Raw genomic sequence first — 7,895 nt, 5'->3', positions numbered from 1 at the left:
ACGAAATCCTTCTCCCTATCAGCAATATGGCTGGCTGATTTCTCATCTGTATTCTAGAGAGGCACTTTTAATTGCATTAAGAACTTTTTCACCGTGGGCATGGCTCAAAGGTAGAATACTTGCCTAGCAAGTTTGAAGTCCGGAGATAAATCCTCAGTACCACCAGAGATAGATAGATAGATAGATAGATAGATAGATAGATAGATAGATAGATAGATAGATAGATAGATAGATAAACAGATTGCTAGATAACTTTTCCTTTGTATTCCCAACTTGGCTTGTTTTTCTCTTTCCTTAATTTGTCTGAGACCAGGAATTGAACTCAGTGTCTGACACTTTCACTCACTGACTGACATTCTGCCATCTGAGCCATGCCTCCAACCTCTCCCACTTTTGGCATGCACCCTCTCACTAAGTTAATCATTTCTAGCTTCTGCATTAAAGTGAGAAACTATTCTCCCTTTCACTAGAACACTTATAGGCCAATGTGGGATTGTTAATTGGTCAAATTTCAGCACTACTGAGTCTCAGGTACAAGGAGGTGGGGAATAAATGGCTGGTGGAGAGTCAAAGCAACTTATTAAGTTGGTCTCAGATGGACAAAGTTTATGGTATCCCAAACAACTATTAGTTATATTGAAGATCATTGTTTCTAGCTAACAGATAGTCAAAGCAGACATATGAAAATCAAAATTATAATAACATAGTCACAATGGTAAAGTTTGACATATTGTGAGAATTACCAAAATGTGACCCAGAGAATAAAGTGAATACTTACTGTTGAAAACATGGTACCAATAGATTTGGTACCAATAGGCTGTACACAAGGTTGCCACAGATCTACACTTGGTAAATAATAATAATAATTTTTTAAACCCACAACACCCACAAACACAGTTAAGTGATGCACAATAAAATGAAGCTGTCTTGTAATTCCTCACCTTTAAAACTTTTGAGAACAAAATATTTATCCCAGGTTTTCCATGCCTGCTCCATCAGTGACCTTATGTATAACTACAGACCACTCCAAGTGAAACCTCTGATTCCAGTCATTTCTGTCCTGTTGTTTTGGTTTCCTCAGTGCAGGTCAGACATGACTAAAACTAAGTTCTTGACCTCAAGACATTTACATAGAGTATAAATGGGTTAGACAATTAAATGGATTCATAGCACATGACAGAGGCCCTGTATCTGTGGTACAGCAAGCTTTGACATGGAAGGGACAACTCAGGACAAGCCCTAAAAGAAAATTTAAAAAGTTTGTTTTAAACTGCTATTGCTTCATCATATATTATGATAATTCCAGTATGCATTCCTGGCTACAGCAAACTAGGGAGAGTTTCAGTCAGAGCCCTTTACATCTTGTATTACGTAGGCCACAAAAGCATATGGTATTTGTTTAATCTTGGACTAAAGATGATAGACTATGTTATATAAAAATTCTGAAAATGGCCTAGTGGCAAGAGTGCTTCACTCGTGTACATGAAGCCCTGGGTTCGATTCCCCAGCACCACATATATAGAAAATGGCCAGACGTGGCACTGTGGATCAAGTGGCAGAGTGCTAGCCTTGAGCAAAAAGAAGCCAGGGACAGTGCTCAGACCCTGAGTCCAAGGCCCAGGACTGGCAAAAAAAATTGGAAAAAAAAGTTCTAAAAATGATTCTTTTCCAGCTTCCTATAAAAAAATACAAGAAACTCTGGCATACAGCTACAAAAACATTCTACTGGTTCAGTTCAAATCACAGTAATAAAATCTACTTAGCAATGTGCCTAGAATAGATATGAGACAGTAACATTTACAGAGTATTAGACAGTAACATTTGGACAGTAGTATGTGCACATTCTATCCATGAAGGTCCCCAAGGTCACTGTAATAAAGGAAGAAAAGGATAAAAAGAATAATCCATCCTAGAAAAGCACAGTCTACTTAGAGAAACTGTGAAGTTTGATTAATAAACTGTACTGTTTAAAAAAGAAACTATACTGTTGAAAGTTAGGCCCATGAGCTTACCATACTCTAGCAAATCAATTTCACCTCCCTATTTATAGCCCTCATTCATCACTTGAGAATATGTGTGTCTGTTATTACCATCTTAGAAATGTAAATGTATCTGCTCTAACCAATGGGTTTGATTAGAAGGAAGTTTTCTCTGATCTACAGATGTAAAACAAATGACATAACATTAGTGTAGTATAGAGACAGTCCTGTATGAATCCTTTGGCAGGAAGCTTTTTCCTGGGAAAGGCAACATTGTACATAAACTAAACCACTGTCATTTTGACAGGCTTTAAAAAGATTATCCAGGGGTTGGGAATATGGCCTAGTGGCAAGAGTGCTTGCCTGGTATATATGAAGCCCTGTGTTTGATTTCTCAGCACCACATATATAGAAACTGGCCAGAGGGGCGCTGTGGCTCAAGTGGCAGAGTCCTAGCCTTGAGCAAAAACGAAGCCAGGTACAGTGCTCAGGCCCTGAGTCCAAGCCCCAGGACTGGCAAAAAAAATAAATAAATAAAAAAGATTATCCAGCTGCAGAACATAAGAACTCAGGTAACAAGGCTAGGTTCCTCACTATGAAAAACCTATACAGAAAAGGGGCACTAAGAGTCATAACATTTTCACCACTTCCAGCTTTTTCTGTTTATGTGGTACTGAGGAATCTAAACCAGGGCTTCATGTATGCTAGGCAAGCACTGTACCACTAAGCCACCATTCCCAGCCCAACATTTTATTTCTTTTAGGATCTTATTCTCATCTGCTGCCAAAGGAAGTATATAGAATGAAACATTTATTCTTGGCCTGGAGATCTAATTGTACAGCATGGTGACTATAGTTATTGACAATGCATCACACTCTTGAAAATTGCTGAGTAAATCTCAGAAATGAACACATGGGGTGATAAATGTTCATTGCTTTGATTGAATCATTTCACAATATATGCAAACATCAATCATTTTTGGTCAATTATGATTTTACAAAACTGGCTGGAGGGATCCTGAAAAGCAATACAGTATTTCATAGCTATATCATCAAAGGAAACAAACTCAAATTTGCCAACAACAAATGAAAAATTTTCCCCTTCTCTAGCTATCATCCTTATACACAAAAAAACAAACAAACCTCCTCCTAAATCCTTGCAGAAGAGGGTGTATAGACAATTCTTCTGAAATATACAGAGCCTTTCCCCTTGCTCCATCTTTCGTTGCAATTGGTGGGAATATAAAAAAGAAAACTTGAGAACCACTGAGTAAGTAGCTGAACATACAAATTCCATACAATTAGAGGAAACACAGAAAATCCTAATTTTCTATAACTTTTCAGTATGTAGAGATGGTGTGCTGCTTCTAGAATGGTTTGCAACACTATATCCCTGAGTTACTATATGACCTGAGTTTAGGTCATACTGATTCCTGTCAGGACATGAGTGGGCTGGGTTTTGTTTTCCAGTGTTACCGAGACAACTAACTTTCATGTCTAAACTAAAACCAACACAGACAGTTTTATCAAAATACATGTGAAGTTTAGTATTAAGACCGGTAGAATTACTGACCATTTTATACTTAGTATCCATACATAAAAAGAAATGTCTTCTTAACAAGTATTCTTTGGTACTCCTGAAATACATTTGAAGAGAAATTGTAGCTTGCTTTTTATCACAAGTGGAGGGGTTGGAAGTGTGGCTTAGTGGTAGAGTGCTTGCCTAGCATGCTTGAAGCCCTGGGTTTGATTCCTTAGCACTACATAAACAGTAAACAGAAAAGGCTGGGCTGCTGTGGCTCAAGTGGCAGAGTGCTAGCCTTGAGCAAAAAGGAGCCAGAGACAGTGCTCAGGCCCTGAGTCCAAGCCCAGGACTGGCAAAAAAAAAAAATAGTAAAACCACTGGAAGTAGAGCTCAAGTGGTAAAACACTAGCTTTGAGTGAAAGAAGCTCAGGGGCAGCACCTACGACCTGAGTTCAAACCCTAGGACTCACACACACACACACACACACACACACACATACACACACACACTCCTGTACTATTCATTTCAACAAACATAAAGCATTCTATCATAATACGACAATGATGACAGTTGAGAAGTGCTGTCATAGCCACACATGTACATCAATCCCTTGCAAAAGCATCCTACACTAAGCTAGAACTAAAGTTTCTATCCTTTAAAAATAGATTGTTACATTCATTTTAAAATTTTTATTTCACATAAAACAAAAGAGCAGGTGAGAAAGTAGGTTCATACTCCAAGTCTTAAAATCTTCTAGTGCCCACCAGAGGGGCACCTATCTAACAACCAAAATTGTCAGAAGACCAAGAGATAGGAGTGCTGACTGCCTTGGAGCTCATAGGATCCTCTCAGCCCCAAGTCTTTCCTGAGCATGCTGCACAGGTGGTCTGGTTATTCTTTTTGTTGCCTTCTATATAAGGGTTGCCTTTGAGAATGTATTTTTTTTTTCAAAACATTTGCTGTCCCTGAATTGTCATGGTTTCTATTTTCTTACTCCATAGATATAGGGCTTGTCCATGACTTGTGTGTGCCTCTGCAAGGATGTATTTCTCAAGTGACTATGTAATTTGCTTTGTCTATGATGTATCAATACCTGTCAAATGCCTAAGACATAGATTGTACACTCTCTTTTCCTTTTATCACAAGTTTAACAATGTCTCAAACAAAGCAGGCTCATTACTCTGTGTTCCACCATAAAAGGTGACAAAGTGCAGATTAAGAACCTACGCATGATGGACCTGTTGGGTAAGAAATAAACCTCTGGCTGGGCACCAGTGGCTCAAGCCTGTAATCCTAGCGACTCAGGAGGCTGAGATTTGAGGATTGTGGCTCCAAGCCAGCCCAGGCAGGAAAGTCTTTGAGACTCATATCTCCAATTAATCATAGAAAAAGCCAGAAGCGGCGCTCTGGCCCAAGTGGTAGAGTGCTAGCCTTAAGCAAAAGAGCTCAGGACAGAATACAGGCTGAGTTAAAGCCCAGAACCAGAAAAACAAAGGAGTGAGGGGGAGAAGGACAGGAAGAGAGAGAGGAAGAGAGAGGGAGAGAGGGAGGGGGAGGGGAGGGAGAGAGAAAGGGAGGGAGGGTGGGGAAGGAAGAGGAAGGGGGAGGAGAGAGGGAGGGGAGGGGAGGAAAAGAGGGAGGGAGGGAAAGAAGGAGGGAGGGAAAGAGGGAGGGAGGGGAGAGAAGGGGGAGGGGAGACAAGGGGAGGGGAGACAAGGGGAAAGGAAGGGGAGGGGAGGGGAGGGGAGGGGCTACCTCACCTTAGTCTAAGCTGACAGATTTACCCACTTCCTGGATGTTCTTTCTCCATTTTATTTCCTTGCTTTGGTACTATGTGTCATCTAACAGTTTCCTGAGAAAGTGTTGTGGATAAGCAGAAGCATGGTTATCTGAAAATAATAGAATGCTGCATTTGAAAGAATTTTAGAATTAGAAAGCATTGGCTATAGTCTTCCATCTTCTGATGTTACTGCTGAGCAATGAAAGCCCACAGCGCTCTTTTTTCCAGTCCTTTGGGTGTGATCCTTTATCCTCATCTACTTTTTTTTTTGGGGGGGGGGTTAACTGGTATTGTAAAATTTCAGGGTTGTATGCATGCTTTGATATGGGTCCTTTGAAACATTTCTGAAGGTATTTATGTAGTTCTTTAGTTTTGAAAAAAAAATTTGGTTGCAGGAAACATATATATGCTTATGGTTGAACATTCACCAGAAAGATGAATACTTTTGAAGTGCCAGACTTTGAAGTCAGGCCCCATTTTACCATGTGAACCCCATTTTACCACGCGAACCCCACTTTACCATGCGAACCTGAGATAAGCAGGCCCTGTGAGCAGACCCAGGACAAGCCCATTAGGGCCCAGTCAGTCTAGAACTCTAACTGCTGGGAATGCTTAACTCTGACCACCCCTATAATCGAACCCTGAGCCAATCAGATTTGTACCTGTATCCTAATCTTGCTTGCTTGAACACCTGATTGTTGTAACTTTGTTCTTTGCCTTTATAAGCCCTGTGTAATCACAGCTCCAGGCTTCCTCCTAACCTCCGCTGTGTCGGTGGGTAGGACGAGGCCCAAGTTGCAGCTCGCTTAACTAAAGCCTTGCCTTGCTTTTGCATTTCGGAATGTCTGAGTCTCAGTGGTCTTCTTGGTGGTGGTTTCGCGACTTGGCACAACACTTTCAGCTGGTTCTTTCAAATTGACCACCCTATCTCTCTAAATGAAGTTGTAGTAGCAATTTGGTAGTTCTGTTTTGGGTATTATTTGTGGACTTTTTTTTTTTTTTTTTTTTTGCGGGGGAAGCTGATCTTGGAGCTCAAACTCTGGGCTTGGACGCTGTCCCTGAGCTCCTTTTTGCTCAGGGTTAGTGCTCTACCACTTTGAGCCACAGTGCCCCTTCCGGTTTTTGAGTGGTTTACTGAAGATAAGAGTTTCATAGACTTTCCTGCCTGGGCTGGCTTCAAACCACAGTCCTGAGATCTCACCCTCCCGAGTAGCTAGGCGTACAGGCATAAGCTAGTATCACCCAGCTTGACCTTTTATTATTGAAATGAGGAACTATTTTTCCCTCTATGTATTTTTCCCTCTATGTATACCCACCTTGTACAGTCTAAGATGTTAGACTGTGTATCAGTATATTCATCAGCCCAACAATCAGTGTTTATGCACAATTTTGCATTTTAGTAAGATTTGAGCCACATAAATCATGACTGTGTTTCTTCTCCTTACACACATTTTTGTTTTCTCTAGAATTAATGTGCATTATGTTTTGCTTTTTCATTTATTTCAAATCCTAAGCACACATTCCTAATTCCAAATTCTCCTCTGGTGTTTGTATCTTAAAACACAGACCAATTTGTTTCTTTGCTTAGTAAGTTAGACAGTTTTACTTGTTCTTTCTCTTTTAAGCTGAACAATTTCTTTAAATGTATGCTAGTTCCTGATTGTTCAGTCCTATTTTAGAATAAGGAATTAAAATGATAGAGAGAAGCGCTTTGTAAATGAACAGGACCTGACAATTGGACCCTTCACTGCAGGAAACAGGATAGTAAATGGATGTTTGCATTAGAGGACCCCATACCAGAGGTCTTACTTCTGTATTTCTTTTTTTAATTTGTTTTGTTTTTCTTGCCAGTCCTGGGGCGTGGACTCAGGGCCTGAGCACTGTCCCTGGCTTCTTTTTGCTCACGGCTAGCACTCTACCTCTTGAGCCACAGTGCCACTTCCAGCTTTTTTTTTTCTATATATGTGGTGCTGAGGAATCGAACCCAGGGCTTCAGGTATACAAGACGAGCACTTTACCACTAGGCCATATTCCCAGCCCCTTACTTTTGTATTTCTTAACACTGGAAGAGAGAATATTATTTTAGTTAGAAATTTACCTGTAACACAGTTAACATTCAAATAGGCAAATGTTCTGCAGACCTTTGTCCGTACTCTCCTCTTGGGTTCTCAAAATGAGGTAAGAGGCACTTCCTTCAACAACCACTCAAGTACAGGCTTCTTCCACTCTGTCAAGACAGTTACTTCTCCATCTACTTCCCATCTTCAAACATGTAATTTTCTCAACTGTTGTTGTCTCCTTTCCTGTTCTTATTTTTTTTCTTTTATGGGGGTAGTGTTATTTTCTAATTGCCACTGTACCACATTACCTCAGACTTAATGACTTAAAATGTCAGAAATTTATTACCTTATAATCTTGGAATGATGAAGTCTAAAAATAAATCCACCTCTGTGGGCTAAAGTTAAGGTGTTGGCAGATCTGTCTTCTGGAAATTCTAGGGTTGTTTCTAGAGGCTACCTGTATTCCTTGGCTCATACCCATATCTTCATCTTCAAATCCAGAAGAAAATTCCACCTAGTTCCACTTCTGTTTGACTCTACCTCTCTATTTC

The sequence above is a fragment of the Perognathus longimembris genome, chromosome 4, assembly GCF_023159225.1.
Source record: "Perognathus longimembris pacificus isolate PPM17 chromosome 4, ASM2315922v1, whole genome shotgun sequence".
Lineage (NCBI taxonomy): Eukaryota > Metazoa > Chordata > Mammalia > Rodentia > Heteromyidae > Perognathus > Perognathus longimembris.
The sequence above is the reverse complement of the archived record's forward strand: the minus strand, read 5'-3'. Positions refer to the sequence as shown.